This window comes from Macaca mulatta, chromosome 1 (genome assembly GCF_049350105.2).
Source record: "Macaca mulatta isolate MMU2019108-1 chromosome 1, T2T-MMU8v2.0, whole genome shotgun sequence".
Classification (NCBI taxonomy): domain Eukaryota; kingdom Metazoa; phylum Chordata; class Mammalia; order Primates; family Cercopithecidae; genus Macaca; species Macaca mulatta.
Genome location: NC_133406.1, coordinates 55,585,895 through 55,607,640, shown reverse-complemented (window position 1 = coordinate 55,607,640; position 21,746 = coordinate 55,585,895). Strand labels below are relative to the sequence as shown.

The window sequence follows — 21,746 nt, the reverse complement described above, 5'->3', positions numbered from 1 at the left end:
AAATAGATATTATAATACACAGTCTGAAAACTAACAAAGATAACATGAGCCTGGTGGTATATTATAGGCTACAAAAAGGGTAATTATTATTATTATTATTATTATTATTATTTAGAGACAGAGTCTTGCTCTGTTGCCCAAGCTGGAGTGCAATGGAGTGATCATAGCTCACTGCAGCCTCAACCTACTGAGCTCAAGAGATCCTCCTTCCACTTCAGCCTCCTGAGTAGCTAGGACTACAGATGTATGCCCCCATGCCCTGCTAATTTATTTATTTATTTATTTATTTATTTATTTATTTATTTTTATTTTTGTTAGAGTCAAGATCTCACTGTGTTGCCCAGGCTGGTCTCAAACTTCTGGCCCCAAGCAATTCTTCAGCCTCAGCCTCAGCCTCCCAAAGTGCTGGGGTTACAGACGTGAGCCAGTGTGCCTGGCCAGAAGTTATTACTATCATGAAATTGGCCATCTGTGGAAGAAGCCCACCTTAAAATATGGCCTAAAAGTATGTGGCTGAGAGAGATTTAGAACCCCGAAGTTCAATCAACATTACTTAGCTACAGGAAAATACGATTGACTGTTAAAGACAGCTATGGCCTAATAAAATAATGTGTTGGCAGAAGGGCTACAATCTGCATGGGATGTAGAATTCATGGAAACACAAAGTCCAAGATTTTGACAGCATTTACCTGGCTCCGAATCGGGAAAAAAAAAAAAAGATGCTTAATCTAGAGGATGAGTCACAGAAAAAGTATGCCCAATTGAGAAGCAGGGGAAATTCACCACAGCATCATTGAAATATCATTTAAACAAATCCAATTATCTTTGCTCCGATTCCACAATCTCCAAGCAGTATTCTATTTAAAAATACGTTCTTGCTGGTAACTTAGTTCTAGAAACTGGGATCCCTAAATGGCAGAAACAAATATCTGAATGTTGAAAGGGCATATTCTCTGGAAATTAAGAACTTGTTTATTTTAATGAAATCAGGTGTTTGCTGTTATTGTTGTTAATTTAGTTAACATGAGCCAGACCTGAAGAGCCTGATAAAGTCCAGAAGACATGGCAAAAGAAATCAAGATGTTTTGCCTTCAAATCAGAGGCCCATGTCCCAGGGTATGGAAACTCCATCAAACTACTGCTTCACTGTGAAAATCTGTCTAGCTGGCCAGCCTACCTGCGTCCCTGACATCTCTACTCTGTCAATATGTCTTTAACACCAACAGTTAGAGTGTGTCGTGAATGACTCAGTTTGCAGATTTCCATCCCTGAAAAGATCAGCCACTAGATACTCTCTCTCTCATCAGATAGAATGAGAAGAACCTCGCCATAATATTAGGTATCCTGTTCAAGTCTGTACATCAAGGTGTTAACAGAGCAGGGATGAAAATCCTTACTATAACCTAGACTCTGATACCATCTCAAATCCACTTTCATATTTATAGTCATTTATCTCTATAAGATATTACCCATTATTGCTAATGGGCTGATAGTCAGGAGGATTATATTAATAATGCCAATATAGGTTAATCTTGGTTAATGTTTCATAACACTTTATTAATAAAATGAAGAAATAAATATGTGCCATCTTTCCTGTCTGTTCTTCACTGAGATGCTCCTGACAACTCACCCACAAGAAAATTAGTTATTTAGGCCAGGTGCCGTGACTCATGCCTGTAATCCCAGCACTTTGGGAGGCCGAGGCAGGCAGATGACTTGAGGTCAGGAGCTAGAGATCAGTCTGACCAACATGGTAAAATCCCGTCCCTACTAAAAATACAAAAATTAGCCAGGCATGGTGGCACGTGCCTGTAATCCCAGCTACTAGGGAGGCTGAGGCAGAAGAATCGCTTGAACCTGGGAGATAGAAGTTTCAGAGAGCCGAGATTGCACCACTGCACTCCAGCCTGGGTGAAAGACAGAGATTCTGTCTCAAAAAAAATTTTTTTTAAATGCTATTTAAATGAAAATGGAACCTAGCATTTCATGTTTAAAATATAGACATATCAACACAAGCAAACACAAACGGAATGCCTTCCAAGTGTTTTAAATCAAAGAACCACAGAGAATTTCACAGTTTACTTCTTAGTTGAGGATGGTATCTCAAAATAAGGAGTAGTTTTGAAAAGCTTCCTAGCAAGATAAATATGTGAGCCAAAAGGCATGCTAAACTTGGAGAAGAAAAACACGACCTAAATTTTATTTCCAAAATCTATTAAATGAAAACATATATTCTATTAAGAAAAGAGAGAAACTCTCCCCTCCCCTTTTTACCCTCAAAAAGGAGGATGTGTGAAATATTGCAGCCCCCAGAGAGCAATATTTGACTCACAGCAGATGATGTGGTTTCACACGTTTGTTACTATACTAATCCAAATAGACGCAGAAATACACAGCCACTCGTTCACTAAAGAGTTTCCAGGTTACTTATGAAATTCAGAAATCTTCCCCAAGAAATCTTTTCCAAAAATACAAATTTTCTTTTAGTTTATCACACTTCTAGCATAGAAATATGCTACTAACTGGGCCTATGGTCATATTTATTGAAAATCTTTGTGCTGCAATGTTCCCAAATATTTTTAAAATGTAATAAAATTAATATATTTAAATACACATTTACTAAATTAGTTTTAATATGTTCAAAGATAAAAAAATAAACTCCACTTAATAATTTTAATTCATTGTACTAAAGAAAAAGAGGGATGAAGAAGGCAAGCAGGTCCCCGTTTACCAGCAGTGAGCTCTGTGAATTCACACCACGTCACCCAGTCTTTTGAGTATGACAGAATAGTGATCCACTGGCAAGAGCCAGCCTGAACCAGCAATTAACTGTGATATATGCTGTTCCCCAAATGCTCTCAAGTCTCAGGAGAGAGATTGCTCAACATGTCAACAGAAACACAGTTGTGCGAAAAAACTGGACGATGCAAACTATACGTCTTCCAAAGTCCCCATTTAAGTCAACCTAGTATAAAGTCATCACACCTGGGATGTTACCCCATCCCACAGGCCTCTCAGAAAACTTCCGTTATCCACCCCCTCCTACAGGGAGAAATTTGGCCTTCTGGTTTGTACCAGATGACACTGCCTCATCTTGAGATCACAATGGTGCCTCTCAGAATTTCTGTCTCAGTGATTTGGAATTGTGAGAGAGGCAAGTCAGTTAGCTACTCTATTCCCTCATCTCAGCACATGTGCACTCAGGGGCAGTGGTGCAGCCATGTTGAACACATGCTGAGTAGCAAACACCCAATGACAGGAAAGTGAGGTGGGTGGGAGAAAGTAAAAGTGAAGACAGAAACCGAGGCAAAAGACCATGTGGTGCTGGAGAGGGGAGGGGAGGAAAAGGGAGCCACTCTCTGGTCCCAATGTCATTCCAGTCCCTATTTCTTGTCCCTCAGATTCAACCACAATTATTTCTTCTTTTTTTCACTTTTTAAAATAGAAAATTCATCATTGTATACATTTATGGGATACAATGTGATATTTTGAGTGTGTATACAATGTGGTATGTTTAAAGCAAGCTGATTAACATCTCTATCACCTTGCTTTCCTGTCACTTTTTATAATTATAATAAGACATTTGAAATTTACTCTGTTATTTTTAATTATATAATGCATTATTATTGACAATAGTCACCCTGGTGTGCAATAAAATCTCAAAATCTATTCCTCTTGTCTATCTGAAACTTTGTACCCTTTGATCAACAGCTTACTCCCCATCCCACAGATAAATGGATAAAGAAAATGTGGTATATGTCCACCATAGAGTATTATTCAGCCTTTAAAAGGGAGAAGATCTTGTCAATTGTGACAATGTGAATTAATCTGGAGGACATTATGCTAAGCAAAATAAACCAGGCACAAAAAGACCAATACTGCATGATTTCACTTAATTGTGAAATCTAACAAAGTTCAACTCATAGGAGCAAAGAGTAGAATGATGGTTACCAGGGGTTTCCAGGGTAGGGAGGCAGGGAATGGGAAGTTGCAGTTATTTCTTCCCGTTTCATTTTCCCTTTAGCTAGTTCAAATGAGTTTTCAACTTAGTCTGTTATAGCTCTTCTTACCTTCCTCTTTTACACATCTAATCACGTCCCATCCTCTTCTCACCACATGAAGCATACCACCTTGAAATCATATACTTCTTCCTAACGGCTCCCTTCTCATACTTTTCAGGTAGGATTTTGTGAAAATGTTTCTGTAGGTACCTATTGCGGCAGTAAATCAGGTAAGTTTGAGAATAATCAATCTTTGTTCTCACTTCTCTCTTGAATTTGGGACTATTTAGGCCCCTTTATTAAAAGGAATTTCCTTTTAAAATCTACTTACCTTTAATCAGAACCAGAAACATACCATCAACAGTTTGCAGTAACAGTAACGGCAATAGCAACAACTAAGAAGCAGTTGTTTTTCCCTCCACTTTGATTTCTGGTTAGTCTGTCTGGTGTGCGTGTTTCCACGCTTTAAAAAATAAAGAGAAAAGACTTTCTACCTGACTTTCCATATTTTTTAATGATTTAGCACATTGACCTGCCAAAAAGCCCAAGGCTTAAAAACCCTAATAAGGCCTTATAATAATAGAGTTTCTCCTCAGAACAAACTTCCCCTCAAGAGCACCTGAGTCAGCTGGTTCAAAATGTAACAAGTTCCCTAACAAGCCCTCCTACTCCACATCTCTGCAAAACCAGAAAGGAGAATTGTGTTCCCAGGCACAAACAGGCAATCAGAGAATTCCAAGTACAATTCAAGCCAATGCAAAGAATTAGCAAGGAGACAGCTCCAAACTCAGAAACAGTATGGACTTTAAAAATATATATATATTGACATTACAGTTTTGGAAACATAAATTGTATCTTTTTTTCAGATGTGGGGCTCACAGTTTTTCTGGCTAAGATGTCATGCTATCGTTGTAATGACACATAAAGGTCTCTCTTTTTTTTTTTTTAACATGAAGGGTGGGACATTTCCATCGCAATGCACATTAACCAATTTTTTTGTCTCTTGCCATTAGAGGTCTTTCGCTACCTCTCTTCCAGGTGAAACCACACACCAAATCCGAATTTAAAATTGCCTTCTAATGTTAAGGGTTACTAAACAAATAATGTTGACCTGCTCTTCTCTCTCTTCCCTAAAGAAAATAAAGGACATAGGATTTTCATTCAATAGAAGTGTTTTACAAAATCTACAACCCTAACAAGAGTGTTCGGCAGCAAATGATCAACTCACCTGGGTGGTGGCATTTTCTTCCGCAAGATGTTCAGAATTGGTGGGAGAATGTAAAATCATCTGAACTAGGACCTCTTGAAGTTGCTTCCAGGCATGTGGTTTTATTATTCATTAACTTCCAGGAATACAGTAACATTTTTATTAGCCTGCCCTCTGCTTGTGGAAACAGTAACAAACAGAAGTTGCAGCCATGGGGGCACTTTTAAACTTTAAAACTCTCATTAATTAATGGATTTTACCTGTTAGTCAAAGGCCTTTCTGTAAATTGGATTTGAGGACTCAGGACACAGTGGCTACAGTCTCCATGTTAAGAATTTCACTCTCTGGCCTCCACCTCCTCTCACACCAGCTCACTTCCTCTGGTACCATGACTCCAGCAATCCTTTGCCAGCCCAGGGAACCTCGATCTGTTGATCTGCCACCTTTTCAAGGTCCCACAGCCCCATCGTGTCATCGCTCTTCTGTAACAGCTCAGCCTTCGTAGTTCATCATGATAATTGCTCCCTTGGTTAGACCCTTCACTCCATGGGCCCTCTCTCACCTTGTCTTCCTTGCTTGGCAAAACTCCAGCTCTCTGCCTAATCCATGCCTGCACCTGCTCAGCTGATTGTGGCTGGAGACAGGCCAGTCTCTGTTTAAATTCACAACCGTAACCTTAAAGGGGACCCTTCCAACTGGCAGGCAGTTCAGCCATCGTTTCTGAGTCCATGCATTCTTGCTTTCCCAAACCATTGTTTCATATCTTCTTTTTCATCAAACCTCTCACACCCCCTTACCTATTTTCTCTCTCAGCTGTCACCTTTCTTCCTTTTTCACTGAAAAACTGAAGTAGTCAGTAGAGAATTTCCACAAGCTCCTAAACATCACATTTACCCACCCCCTGCATCTGTGCTACAAACTCCGCCTTTTTCCTGTTAGTTTGAATAAATGCCTGAGTTTTGGGAGGGACACCACATTCCATCTCCTCTCACCTATTGGAGAATGTCACTCCAGCAAACCTCTCCTCTCCTTCTCCACTATCAGTTTTCCCATCTCTGAGATATCTTTCCCACCAGCAGACACACATCATGTCATTGATTCCATCTTAACTACTGCTTACTATCTGCTCACTCAACATCTCCCCTTGAATATCAAATACATATTGCAAACTTAATTTGTCTAAAGCCAAGATCCTGGTGACCCATCCCCCAACCCCAGACCCTTCCTCCCACAGCTTCCCCACCTCAGCCGATGGCATCTCCATCCTCTGGTTGCTGAGTTTACAATTTTTGGGATGATTCTTAATTCCTTTCATTCACATCCATATCCAATCCTGTCAACAAATTGTTTGAATCTTACCTTCAAAATACATTCAAAATGTGATCACTTCTTGCCACTGCCATTACTCTAGCCTGGTTAAATCCACCATCATTTCTCGACTGGACTATCACAATAGTCTCCTAAAAAGTTTCTCGGCTCCTCAGACCTTTCTCAACACCACAGCCCAGGTAATCATGTTAAAATGTTAGACATTAGACATATTGGATCACATCTTTGCTGCAACCCACCCAGGCTTCACATCCCCCACAGAGTTAAAACTACAGTGTGATGAATGCCCTACAAGAAAGACCCCTCATCATCAGCTTCCCCTGCACCCATTAAGGCTCTGAGCTCATCTGTTCAGGCTGTCACCCTTCCACCATGCTGACCTGCTTTCTGTTCTTTTCTGTTCCCCAGGTGCACTCAGGCCATCTCACGACAGGAATTCTCATTTCACAGATAGCTACCTGGCTCTCTCTCTTTCCTCTTCCAAGTCTTTACTCAACTGCCTTCAATTGTCATCGAATACTATTTTTATATTGTGCTTAGGTTGGCATTTAAGCTCTCTTTGACCATAATAGACAATAAACTAGAATACAAGCTTCATGTAGTCTGCCTGCTATCATATCCTAGCACATGGAATGGTGCCTGACAAATGGGAGACCCTCAAAAAAAAAACTTGTTGAATAAATCAAGAATTATGTGATAGCTGCCAGGTTATTTACTACCCTGGCTTGCAGTGCATCCGTGTTTAGGTGGCACCCTTTTGTTGCCTTTAAAGCAAGGATAATTAAGAGTCACTCTCACTCTCTCACCTTCAGGCTGGTAGGATGCAGACTAATAAAAATGAGAAGAAAATAGAAGACAGCTAATAGAGATCAGATACGGCAGATTGTATTGGTCAGTTCAGGCTGCCATAACAAAACACACAGTTGTTGACTTCAACAACAAAAATCTATTTCTCACAGCACTGGAAGCTGGAAGTTCAAGATCCAAGTTCTGGCCAATTTGGTTTCAGATGAGGACTCTCTTCCTGGCTTCTAGACAGCCACCTTCTTTCCATGTCCTCATACGACCTTTCCTTGGTGCATCCCTAGAGAGAGAAAGAGAGCCAGCTCTCTGGTGTCTTGTCTTAGATATCAACCCCAAAGACCCACCCTTATGACCTCAGTGGATTTAAATTACTTCCTTAGAGACCCCATCTCCAAACACAGCCACACTGGGAGTTAGGACTTCAACATATGAATTGCGGGGGTCACAACATTCAGTCTATAACATGACCCAGTTGAATTGTCTTGCCTCAGGCTGAGCACAAAGTAAGCCAACCTTTATTTTTCTTCATGAGTATAGCATATATGGGATTCAATTCCTAGAATATCCTTCTGTTTGTCCTCACACATGATATTGTTTGATGTTACATGATTATGCTTTTCCTTCCTGATATAATTATTGTTTAAGATACACAAATCTGTCACACTATCTCATCCACGAAAACAAAATAAAAGCATTACTTTAGTACTGACTTTTAAGGTTCTACTCATTATCTGATTCCCTAGTAACTAACAAATGGTCCAGAATTTACAAGTGCTTTTCTTAATTCGTTAATCTATCTATGTACAAGTATTTGCAATGCTCAGGTACAGGTACAGGCCCCAAAGACCACGAAAGAAGCATCTGGTGCTGTCCCCAAATGGAGCCTACAATCTTAGGAGAAATTATTTACACAGAGCACACAGCACTAAAATAATAAAATACATGATAGAGTGACATGACAAGGTGCCACAGACAATATATGCTGTAGAATGTCAGAAGTTTTCTGTGCACTTTGAACTAAATAAAGCCTCTTGATGGCATTTCTAAGTATGAAAATAGTGTTGGCTCATCCCAGTGAACTTTAATCAAATATGACAAATGAATTTCAAAAGTGAACAGGTTGAAAGCCATCCTGATCAGGAGAAGAGAAACACACCACAACTCTGCTTTCTGATAGCCAGGGAGGAAAGGATACCTTCTCTTCTGACACTGGTCAGATTTAAGGGAGAGGAGGAAAGGTCGAGATACTGGTAGAAATGATTGCCTTTGAGTGTAGGCTCATTGCTTTTTAAAATCAAGACACAAGTGGCAGTCACCAGAAGGAATTTACACATAAGACAAACTGTTATCCTGAGGAGTAGATGCGTGGGTGGAAGAGAACTTCTTCTTAAATATTGTTTTCACACTGGTGAATGGATGATGAAGTGTTTGCATTCTTTTAGGGGTAAAAAATGTTTTCTCCTACCTAACTTACTGGAATGAGCATAAAACATTTGGCAAATTTCCTAGCAGAATGTTACTGTGTAACCGGCATGAGAATGTGAAATATAATATGCCTAAAATTATCTAATCACATTTTTAAAAAGCCCCAGACTTATTTCAGTTCAATTTTGTGAAATTTAATTCTATATCTATGGAGTATTCTTTACACAAATGAAGGGATACAAAATATTTTGATAGTTTGTTATATTGAAAAATATTCTGTTTATAAAGAGACATACTCTAAAACAAAGAGTTTCCACTGCATAGAAAATCGAGAGCTGTGTTTCCGTGTGTTTCCTGGTTGTTAATGAATATTGATGACAACTGGACTGTGCCAGGTTTGACACTCTGTCACCTGGTGTGAGCACGAGGGAAAGTCAGTCACTTTCAAGGCACAGTACTTCCCTGTAACTTAAGTCCTTATACTTTGAACAGTGCACGTTCTATTGCAGCTCTGAGTATTTTGCAATTTATCTCTGAAAAGGATTTGATGCAACGGTAGTTGTAGAATCTTTTCAGACAATAGCGATGTTTTTGGCACCTTGCATTTAAAAAGTAGAATCTTAATGGGCTATGATAACTTGTTCCAGGACCTGGTTTTTAATCACACAAAAACCAAACATTACGAAAATTTTGACACTCTTTGTCCTGCTATTTGGGCTTTCTCAACATCATACTAGAGACTGTAGTGATAGAAATGGTGTAACCCCCTGACGGTTTCTTCCTGCCTGCTGCACAAGTAAAGACCACAGCATTGAAGTAAAGGAAGAGTTTAATTGACACAAGACCAACCACATTACGCGGGAGGCAGAGTTATTACTCAAATGAATCTCCTCAAAGGCTCACAGGTTAGGGTTTTTTTTTGTTTTTGTTTTTGTTTTTAGTTAGGGGGAAGGGGTGGGTGCTTAACTGCTGATTGCTTGGGGAGAACATGAAATCATAGGGAGTTGAAGCTGTCCTCTTGCATTGAGTTGCTTCTGGGTGGGGCCACAGAAAAGTCATTGGTCAATGGGTCCAATGGTGTCAGACATGCAAATAAGCCATGCGTGTCAGACATGCAAAAATCCTGAAAAGATATCTCAAAAGGCCAATCTACATAGTGAGGTTATAAGCAAAGGTAATTGGGAAGTTGCATATCTTCTGACCAGTCTACACCTTAGCAGAATTCAGATTCCTCTCCTCCCCACAGCCTGGGGGTCTTTCAGTAGCTTACAAAGTTGAGTTTTATCATTTAAACTATAACCTGAATGTCTCTCAAAGTTAGCTAGGCCCAAAAGCCCAGGAATAATTGAGGAACAGGCAAGATAGAGGTTGGGTTAGATCAGATCTCCCCACTGCTGTAATTTTCTCACTGATACAATCTTTGCAAAGACAGTTTCAGTGGAGCACATATTAGTTTGGAATATGTGCTGCTGTACAGGAGGAGGCTTTGGTATTTCCCAGAACCATTGTTTCTTTTAAAATAAGACAGATAACAGATAAGGAACAAAGAATCAATATAGATATAATTTCATCCCCCACCTCCAACACACACACAAATGTTACTAGCCCACCACTTTTTATACTATTGCTCTCATGCTCAAAGCTTTCCTTTTTTCTCTCCACTTCCTGCCTAAATTTACATTCTTCCTTTGCATGAATCCCAGGTTCCAGGTGAATGAACTTATTCTCTTTATCTTCAGGCACATTGCTTGCTTCCTCTCCTTTGTACTATTGCTCTGTTAAAGCGAACTAAGTATTCCCCGAGAAGTTCTCCGAATTCCTATATTTGAGTCCTTGTGGAGGAATCTCAACCTAGCTTAATAGGTGGACAAGATTGAAAACCTAACTTAGAAGTATGTGCCTGCAACGATGGCTGAGTCTTGGCCAATCCCAGTGGCCATACTTCAACCATTCATACACTGCTGAGTGTTCAAACTGTGTTCAAATAAGGCAGACACCAACCTGTAACCAATCCAGCCGTTCCGTACCTCACTTCCGATTTCTGTACATCATTTCCCTTTTTTTTTTTTGTCTATAAATCTTCTTCCACCATGTGGCTGCGCTGGAGTCTCTGTGAATCTGCTGTGATTCTAGGGGTTGCCTGATTCACAAATCATTCATTGCTCTATTAATTTGAGCAATTACGTTTAATTTGGCTGAAGTTTTTCTTTTATCAGCTCTAACTGTCCCTTTTTCATATATTTATTCATCCTACTCCACCCCGAGAATTCAACCCTTCAGTTCTTCCTAAATTTCCTTTAAGACTCACTTTATATCACCAACTAGTGATATAAACATTTCCAAAACAACAGTTTTCCATAAACACCAGTAATAATTATTGGCCATAAAATTAATATAGCCATCAATTATGTGCATTGACAAGAGGCAAAATCACGTAATGCCTTTTCTACTTCTGGCTGCCACAATTTTTAAATACTGTATTTTTTACTGAAATTTCTCCTTTCTACTATTTGCCCCCGTAACTGCTCAACAGGTTCAATTTGTCCACTGCCTAGACAGAGCCGGTTTATCAACACAGGGGAATTGCAATAGAGAAAGCGTTTAATTCACAAAGAGCTGGCTGTACAGGAGAATGGAGTTTTATTATTACTCAAATCAGTCTCCCCACACATTTGGGGATCAGAGTTTTTAAGGATAATTTGGTGGGTGGGAGGCCAGTGAGTGGGGAGTGTGGACTGGTTGGGTTGAAGACGAATCACAAGGAGTTGAAGCTGTCCTCTTGTGCTGAGTCAGCTCCTGGGTGGGGGCCACAAGACCAGATGAGCCAGTTTATTGATCTGGATGGTGCCCGCTGATCCATTAAGTGCAGGGTCGGCAAAATATCTCAAGCGCTGATCTTAGGTTTTACAATAGCGAGGTTATCCTGAGGAGTAATTTAGGGAGAGTCAGAATCTTGTAGCCTCCAGCTGCATGACTCCTAAACCATAATTTCTAATTTTGTGGCTAATTTTTTAGTCCTGCAAAGGCAGTCTAGTCTCCAGGTAGAAAGGGATTTTGTTTTGAGAAAGGGCTGTTATTGTCTTTGTTTCAAAGTTAAACTATAAACTAAGTTCCTCCCAAAGTGAGTTGGGCCTATGCCCGGATATGAACAAGGACAGCCTGGAAGTTAGAAGCAAGATGGAGTTAGGTCAGATTTCTTTCACTGTAATAATTTTCTCAGTTATAATTTTGGTTTCAAACCCAGAATAAAATTGTAAATTTCTTGAAGATGGTGACCATATCATAGTCATATGTTTAATTCCCTAAAGCAATGGTTCTCAAATTGTGGTCCCTGGACCAGCAACATCAGTATTACCTTGGAATTTGTTAGATGTAAATTTTTATGTGACACCCAAGACCTTCTGAATCAGAAATTCTAGGGTTGAGGCCCAGCAATCTGTGCTTTAACAAGCCTTCAGGTGATTCTGACGCTAAAGTTTGAGAATCAGTGCCCTAAAGCATCCAAAACAGTGCCCTGAACACTTATTCAATCCATATCCATTCAATAAATATTTATGAAGTGCCTACTACATGCCTAGCATTATGCTAGAAATACAGTGCAAAGCAGAAATGGTCCCTGGCTACATGAGTTTGTAGGCTAGTGAAGGAGACAGACATTATTAAGTAATCTCACAAATAAACATAAAATGGCAGCTGTCATAAGTTGTATAAGGGAAAGGCACATGATGCTCTGAAAGCTTATTGTGGAAAATTGGTCTTGTCTGAGGTGTGCTTCTGAAAAAGTGTCACTTAAGCTGGAAATGAAGGATAAGTATGTGTTATAACAGGTCAAAAGGGACCAAAGCACATTCCAGGCTGAGGGAGCAGCGCTGCAAAGGCCTGTGTTGAAGGAGAACGTGGCCAGTGTGGCTGAAGCCCAGGAAGTCAGGAGGAGCATAAAAGATGGTGCTTCCATCTCAAATATAAAACTCTGGCCTTTTTTTTTGTAAAATGATGGAGAGCAATCTAGGAAGGGCTTAAAGCAGGATGACTGGGGTGGGGTTGGGGTTGTAACATTAGAGTTACGTTTTGAACAGATCACATAATTTGCAAAATAAGTTAAACGGGTCAAGAGTAGCTGCAGCAGGACAAGTTAAAAATGTTTGCTGTAGTCCAATAAAGGAAAGATGTTAGCTTATACCACAGCAAAGGGGGAAGTGAGTTTGAAAAACATTTAAGAAGTAAAAATGGACAGAATGTGATGACAGATCTGATATTAAAGAAAACTAAGTGTCAAGGACGACTCCAGGATTTCTAGTTTGCATAACAGGCAATCATGGGGTCATTCCTTAAAATAACAAACACTGGATAGAAAGTGGGTTTACTTGAGTACATACGGGCACAAAGAAGGGAACAACAGACACTGAGGCCTACTTGAGGGGAGAGGGTGGCAGGAGGGTGAGGTCCAAAAAACTACCTATCAAGTACTATGCTTATTTCCTGGGTGACAAAATAATCTGTACGCCATACCTTTACAACATGCAATTTACCTATATAACAAACCTTTACAGGTACCCCGAACCTAAAATAAAAAACAATTTTTTAAGAAAAATAACTCTACTTTTTTTTTTTTTTGAGATGTAATCTCACTCTGTCACCCAGGCTGGAGTGCAGTGACATGATCTCGGCTCACTGCAACCTCCACCTCCTGGATTCAAGTGACTCCCCTGCCTCAGACTCCCAAGTAGCTGGGATTACAGGTGCCTGCCACCAAGCCCAGCTAATTTTTTTTATTTTTAGTAGAGACAGGGTTTCACCATGTTGGCTGGGCTGGTCTCGAACTCCTGACCTCAGGTGATCCTCCCACTTTGGCCTCCCAAAGTGCTGGGATTACAAACTTGAGCCACTGCACCTGGCAAAAACCTACTTTTTATAGCAATTTTGAAATATTAAAAAAAGAATACAAAAAAGTCTTTACTATTTTCAAAGAAAAATTAGTATTTCTAAGAGCTATGTATGGAACTATACTAATCATTTTGGACTAGAGGAAGTTCAGTGATAAAATCTACTACCTTTGAGAGTAAACATCTATTGTTGGAATTATCAAGTCCAACATAAACAGAGGCGTGGTGGGGACAGTGGAGTGGCTTAATGGTTGTGTCAGTAGTTCATCTGGGTAACCTTTAGTGTTGTTTCCAGTCCTGAGATACAAAGTAACAATCTTAACTGGCTCTTTAAGCATCATAAACTGAAGTTTGCAAAAATGTTTTGAAATAGAAAATATTATATATGAAAAAAGGAAAGAGTGGGCTTTAGGGACTGATTTGTTTATCCACCCAAATCTCATGTCAAATTTTAATCCCCAATATTGGAGGTAGGGTCTTGTGGGAGGTGATTGGATCATGGGGGTGGATTCTTCATGAATGGTTTAGCACCATCCCCAGTGATGTTCCTGTGATAGTGAGTGAGTGAGTTTTCATGAGATCTGGTTGTTTAAAAGTGTGTGGCACCTCCCGCCTCTCTCTTCCTTCTGCTCTGGCCATGTGAAGTGCTCGCTGCTTCTTTGCCTTCCGCCATGATTGTAAGTTTCCTGTGGCCTCCCCAGAAGCAGAAGCCGCTATGCTTCCTGTACAGCCTGCAGAACCATGAGCCAATTCAACCTGTTTTCTTTATAAATTACCCAGTTTCCAGTATTCCTTTATAGCAGTGTGAGAACACACTAATACAGGGACAATGAGATCAGTTGGCATACAATACAAAAGATGAATAAATGGTTGTACAAATTTCATGAAAAGGCTAAAGAATGTGGGTCCACAGATGGAAGGGTGTGTGTGTGTGCATGTGTGTGTGATGGGGTCTCACGAGGTTGCTCAGACTCAAGTGATCCTCCCACATACCTGGCACACTCCACTGCACACAGCTTAGATGGATTTTGCCCTCCTTTATTGTGACAGGAGGGGAAACACTGACTTTTGATGTGGCTAAGTTGGTATGTTTTAGCAGAAAGTTGATGCCATTCCCATCTAATGGATTCTATTTCCTAGGAAATAGGCCAGGCCATTTGCTTAGAATAAGTGGAACATAGGATTGGTGGTATTGTGGAGAAGTTGGTGTTAGAGGTTTGAAAAGAGTGGAACAACTGAAAAGTTGTTGCAGAGGGTACGGTTAATCAGAGAAATAATAGGTAGGATTGCCAGGAAACATTGAGGTTAGTATTGTGAACTTACCATAATACCCATCTGACCTCTCGTGCAAAGTTCTCTCACAGAGGCAGTTGTTTTACTGTGGTCATGAAGAAAGTGTTTAGTTAGGTTCAGACAAGTTTTACTTTTTGTCATTCAAATGTGCAGAAAAGGTGGAGTGAGAGGACTTGGAATATAACAAAAAGTGTATAGATGAGTGAATGAATGACAAGAGATGAATGAATTCCATTCTATAAATATTTTACTCAGGTCCTTAAAATTCATGTATGAAAATAATCATTGCTAGACCACTTCACATATGACTGCATATCATAGTAACCTTAGAATACTTGTAACCTTGCTTGAAGGCTGCCCTCATGTAATCATTCTAGCATTTGCTTAGGATTTTGGCTGTCATCTCCCCTCTTCATTTGTTCCATCTGATGAGCCCAAATTGTAGTGAGCTTGACGGTAACATCAGGGGCTGACCCTGGGGATAGGTTCCAGGATCTCATTACTGGTGACCTGATTGAGAATGAAAGGGCTTGAGTTCTGCCTGTGGCATTGATAAAAGCCACTGTGTCCCTTCAAATGCTCTCTAGCAGGGGTCGAAGCCAGCCTCTGTCTGCCTCACCTAGGTGATATGTGTCTTCACTCTGAATCAGATAAAAACAGAGATACGGCCTTTAAAAAGTTTTTAAAAAGGGAGTTGGGCAGGGATGGGGAGCTCAACAGGCTAGGAATCATCTGAAAATCCATTAGGAAGTTACATGAAAGTACAAAAATTATATCTATGTGTATACTCTGTCCTATCGTCCCTTCCCTTCTCCACTGATTTCTGGATTGTGAATAACCAAACAGAAGTCCTATTAATGAGTCAGTTCAAATGAATGCAAGGATTTGAAGGTATTCAGCATTCACCCTACAGCTTTCAGGCTCTGCAGTAGCACTCACAAACTGGCCCTTCATTTGAGTGCATCTTTGGGTCCTACTGATACAGATCATGCACTGATCTGGGCCCATCCTGGCCCTTTAAAAAAGAGTAAAACATAGAATAACCCAGAAAAAAACTTCCATCTCTTTTCTGTGGGACCCTTCCAACCACAGTGACTATATAATACCAGTCATTCCTGCATCCTTGTTTTGGGAATCTTTTGAACACGAAAGATTCAAGGAAAGGTGGGTATCATCTCTTTCCTTGAATCTTGGACCTCCCATATTGCCTACCACCCTCATCTCAGCCTCCAATCCTCTGCTCCATCCCCTACATTACATTTTTATTTCCTTGAGATATAACAAATGTTCTATCATTTTATTCTTATATAGAGCTCCTAAAGAGTGCCCTTAATTGAAACAAAACTCAGAGAAGAAGTTCTGAATTCTATATAAGAATAAAATGCTAGAGAGGGAATGAAAGGGAATGCTGTCGCAGGTTCAAATAAATCAAATATAAGAATTCAAGGAGTATAGCAGAATGATCATTTTTCAAATTGCTGATGGCTCTTCCTGATGGACCTTCATGTAAACAAATGAGGACAGAAAAGGAGGGAAGTTCAGGAGAGTAACACCAGCAACCAACCTCTTTCATGAGGTAGTGTGGCAATTCTGGTAACATTTTAAAACACCTGTTCTCAAACTTTTTGGTCTCAGGATCCCTCTACACTCAATATTTACTGAGGATCCTGAAGATATTTGTTTTTGAATTTTATTTATATCACTATTTATGGTATTAGAAATTGACTCTCATATCTGGTTCTGCTTTCAATCTAAGACATTATTTTGGTTCTACTATATAAAGAAAAATTGGCCTTATAAGGATATGTAATTAGAAAAGAGAGGAATATTTTAAGAGCCAGTTAATTGCCAATAGTCTTCTTTGACACTACACCAAAACATGACAATGTTTTTTAAAGGTCAGTTGCAATATGGAATCTGGAAACACAACAATAAATTTCTCATACTCTGAATATTCACGAGAAAATATGAGTGAAAATTACAAATGACATCTTAATACTACTATACAAATATTTTTGACCTTATGGAAGCCTTAAAAGTGTCTGGGGTATGCACAGCAGAGTCAGGACCATACTTTGAGAACCATTGCTTTAGAATCTCTACAAGGAGTTTGCATGACTCTGACATGGAATAGATGGATTCAATCAGAAGACAACATATGAGGTATTATCACATCTTTCTCTAAAAGTATGTTTTTCACTGACTGGAAACTATAATAGAACCATGAAACCTTAAAATTGATGAGAACATTGAGATAATCTTATCTAAATCACTTATATTTAAGATAAGGAAACTGAGTACTGAACAAGGTAAGAGGGGAGTTATATGTAAACCTGAAACCAACCTGCTCATTTGGGAGAATCAGACTCATAATTCCTCTCGGCCAGGCGCAGTGGCTCATTCCTGTAATCCCAGCACTTTGGGAGGCCAAGGGGGGTGGATTACAAGGTCAGGAGTTCAAGACCAGCCTGGTCGGCCGGGCGCGGTGGCTCACGCCTGTAATCCCAGCACTTTGGGAGGCCGAGGCGGGCGGATCACAAGGTCAGGAGATCGAGACCACGGTGAAACCCCGTCTCTACTAAAAAATACAAAAAAAAATTAGCCGGGCGCGGTTGTGGGCGCCTGTAGTCCCAGCTACTCGGGAGGCTGAGGCAGGAGAATGGCGTGAACCCGGGAGGCGGAGCTTGCAATGAGCCGAGATCGCGCCACTGCACTCCAGCCTGGGCGACAGAGCGAGACTCCGTCTCAAAAAAAAAAAAAAAAAAAAAAAAAAAAAAAAAAAAAAAAAAAAAGACCAGCCTGGTCAAGATGGTGAAAACTAGTCTCTACTAAAAATACAAAAATTAGCCTGGCCCAGTGGTAGGCACCTGTAATCCCAGCTACTCAGAAGACTGATGTAGAAGAACTGCTTGAACCTGGGTGGCAGAGGTTGCAGCAAGCTGAGATAGCAGCACTGCTCTCTAGCCTGGGCAATAGAGTGACACTCCATCTCAAAAAAAAAAAAAAAAAAAAAAAAAAAATTCTCATTTGTGGATTGTAGAAAGAATACTGGGAACCTGTGTGGAATATTTAACTGCTTCAGTCATTCTTCTTACATAGACCAATGAGAAAACACCATACTCAGGTGTTGCTAGTTCTCTAAATACTGGAGGAACAAATATTTTGTTTTATTCATACTATTTTCCAGCTATACCCATTGGTGTATGTCTGACCTTAAATGACGACATATCAAACACTGCAGGCTCTCGCTTATATGTGGGGGATAAATAATGTGTACACATGGACACAGAGTGTGGAATAATAGACATTAGCAATCTGGAAGGGTGGAAGAATGGGAAGGGGATGAAGAATGATAAATTACTTAGTGGGTACGATGTGCATTATTTGGGTGATGGTTACACCAAAAGCTCAGACTTCACCACTATGCAATATATCCACATAACTAATCTGCACTTGTACCCCTTAAATTTATATAAATAATTTTAAAAAGAAATTTTAGCAGTCTGAATAGCAGGCAACCTAAAGGAATAATTACAAAAAAATAAGAGGAACAACTTTTTGTAATCATTATAGTCTCTGAAAATAATGTCTTTGGACTTGTGCAGTGCACAGTCTGTGCAGCTGTATTTGACAGCCCTGCCCAATCTTCCAATAGTAGAAGAGTGGTTACACAAAGTACCTACATGATGGCACAGTATGCAGCCATTACAAATAATAATTATCTAACCATGTGGAAAATCCTTATGATATAATAATAAAATCTTAATGAAAACATAAGTATAGCTTTCAGATGATCACAGTGCTATGAAAACATGATGTCCCTGTGTGGTTTGTCCTGGAGAGACATATTCCCCAGTCTTACTACACTGTGTCACTTACCTCAACCCAAATAAAATCACCATGTTCAAGGGATAACCATATCACACCTTTAGCTCTTATTGAGTCTGTCTGGTACTAAAATTGATTGGATTTTGTTCCCATATGTGCTGCTTAGCCATCTCTTCAGCCTTCCTGTCTCTTTCTCCTCACATTCACTCTGCCTGCCACCTCAGAGCCCAAGAGATTTCAAACTGTGTTTTACAGAAAGCCCGCAGGGGCCATGGAGAGGGGTGAGGAGGAGTAAGGAGTGGGTTCCCAGAGCCTCCATTCCCACTTCAACCAGAACACGTTTTTCTTACATATGAAAATGCTGGCAAGATTTTATTTGATGAAAGTATTCCATGGTAGCAGAATACTATGAAGCCATAAAAAAGAATGAAATCATGTCCTTTGCAGGGACACAGATGAAGCTGGAGGCCATCATCCTCAGCAAACTTACACAGGAACAGAAAACCAAACACTGCATATTCTCACTTATAAGTGGGAGTTGAACAATGAGAACACATGGACACAGGGAGGGAAGCAACACACACCAGGACCTGTTAGGGGGTGGAGGGTGATGGGGGGAAACTTAGAGGATGGGTCCATAGGTGCAGCAAACCACCATGGCACACTTATACCTATGTAACAAGCATGCACGTTCTGCACATGTATCCCGGAACTTAAAGTAAAATCAAAAATAAATACATAAATATAAATAATAAAAAAAATAGTCCATGGTAGAATAAATATAAAAGTCACTACTACAGCTCATATCTATACAGGTGGAGGTTAGGACCTACATGTAGCTTTATGTTCTATTCCCACTAAATTTTATCTGTTAGGCTCAGATCAGCATTCCAATCTCTTTTTAATTCTGATTTTGCCATCCACTTTATTTTCTGTCCCTCCCAGCTTTGTACCATCTGCAAGTGTGATTAGCTTGACAGCTCTGTCCTCAAACTAATTCACTAATAAAAATGTTGAAAAAAAGTCCTTGAAGAAGCCCCTAGACACATCCCACAGGGTATAGTAAATCATTAATAGGTACTCTGTGGGATTTTTTTTCAAATCAGTTACCAATCTATATAACTATACATAGTGATTCTCCAACCCTGAGCCTAAATTCAGATTCCAATACGTCGAATCAAGTCTGGCAAAATGGAGACCTGACAAGAGTGGATTTGCAGGTGTTAGTTGTTTGACGACCTCTTTATGGGAATAAGTGAGGAAGGAGGATTGTATATGGCTGCCTGGGGTGGAGTGGAGTTCAAATGGTATCTCTCCCACACAGTCTTCTGGGTTGATATCAAGGTCTGCGGACAGGAGAAACCAGAAGAAGTTGAGGGAAGCACTCTGTGACAAGGGAGTTCCCACAGTGTTGCGTGGATCCCAGGTGACCTGAAAAGTGCAACAGTGAGTGGGGAAGGAGTCGTTTCCCTTCTCTGAGGACGTTTAAAGAATAGCAGAACCTTTGATGCAAATAGTGCATTCTTTTAATGGGCACCCTTACACAGCTTTATGAGAGGAAGACATCCAGGGAAAATCAGAGCTGAAGGGGAGAACATGAAGTCATCTTGTATTTTGTACTCGACAGATATACCCCTAGGGACTTTCACATGTTTCCAGTAGGGGGTCTAAGAGAACAGTGGAATTTGGGTGTCTGAAGTTATATGATGCCCTCTGGTACCCCAAGATAGACCAGGCCTGGAAAGATGCAGAGATATGTATGTTATTATTCAGAAAATATTTTACCCTAAAAAAACTCGTGAAACACTTTAATAGCTTGCTGAACTCCAAGCACTACCTTCTAATGTACACCCTAGTTTTTGCCACTTTCTAAAAGTCTCCTGACAGCTGTTTGGGTAAGTTCTCTGAGAATCAGACACCTTTGTGTAACTGCCATTACTCCATCATGTTTAAATTCCTGCTTTTCAGAGCTGCTCTACCCTTACTAATCTGAGGAAAAACGTTCCTGTCCTACAGGTTATGGAAAAACTCAAGGAATTAAATGGAATCATCAAAACGTTAGTGCTGAAAGTAAAGAGCATCTGATCCAATGTTTTCCCAAAGTTGCCTGATCACTTGGGGTATATTTATGAAGAAAAAGAAAATGATTTCAGGCCTCTTATATGGAGGAGGGTGAGGGCCAGAAGACCCCCTCCCCCCTTTTCCTTTAGCAAGCACTCCAGATAAACCTTCAGATCAAGTAAGTTTTGGAAGCTGAGTTAGGGCAGCCTCTCCAAGGCCAACACTGTTCAAGTGATTCACTCGAGGTTACAGCTTTATTTTGTCATGTTTACATTTTCCCCATATAATTGACTGCCACAAGAGTATCACTTTTGTTCCTTTATATATCAAAGTCTTTGACAGGATTTTAGGTTTGGATCCAAAGTTGTGATTTCTAAAGTGTTCACTTAGAAGTTTTCCAGACTCCATCGCAAGACTTAAGGTGTTGGAGACAGAATGGTGGAACCACGGCTTTTTTTTTTTTTTTCCAATGCTTTCTTCTCTCCACCAGAATAGCCTTATTCTTATCTGATTTATACATTCAGTTTTCTGGAAAAAGTTCAATGAGTAATGTTTGTTGCTTAAAAGAAGAATTTGAGAATAAGGGATATAAAATGTTCTCATCTGTAAGCCTGATCAACTTAGAAGTTCACCTGTCTCAAAAGGAAAAAGTGTTCCAGAGCTCTTATTTCAAAGTTGATTCAATGTTCATTAATCCCCCTGCTAGTAACATCTGTGTATACTTATCTAAAGGCCATATGTATTTTATTAATGTAGAGATAGCCAATTACTGGTCATTGTGCATCTCAAATAGTTCATACTTAATAAGGACTTAGCAACAATTTGGTAGAGGAGTTTAATACCTATTTTCTAATGTAAAAAATACAAAATCTACAACCCACCTTGGAAAATAATAAACACCAGTGAGCTGTAGGC

General features: G+C 39.9%; 1 long non-coding RNA gene across 1 annotated transcript in view; it reads right to left on the bottom strand.

The window, feature by feature from the left end:
* Positions 1–4,207, bottom strand: part of LOC114679636 (uncharacterized) — an 83,437-nt gene extending 79,230 nt beyond the window's left edge. The window contains exon 1 of the long non-coding RNA XR_003731698.2: positions 4,071–4,207. This is a non-coding gene — a long non-coding RNA (uncharacterized LOC114679636). The remainder of the gene's footprint in view (positions 1–4,070) is intronic.
* Between the last annotated feature and the right edge of the window lie 17,539 nt (positions 4,208–21,746).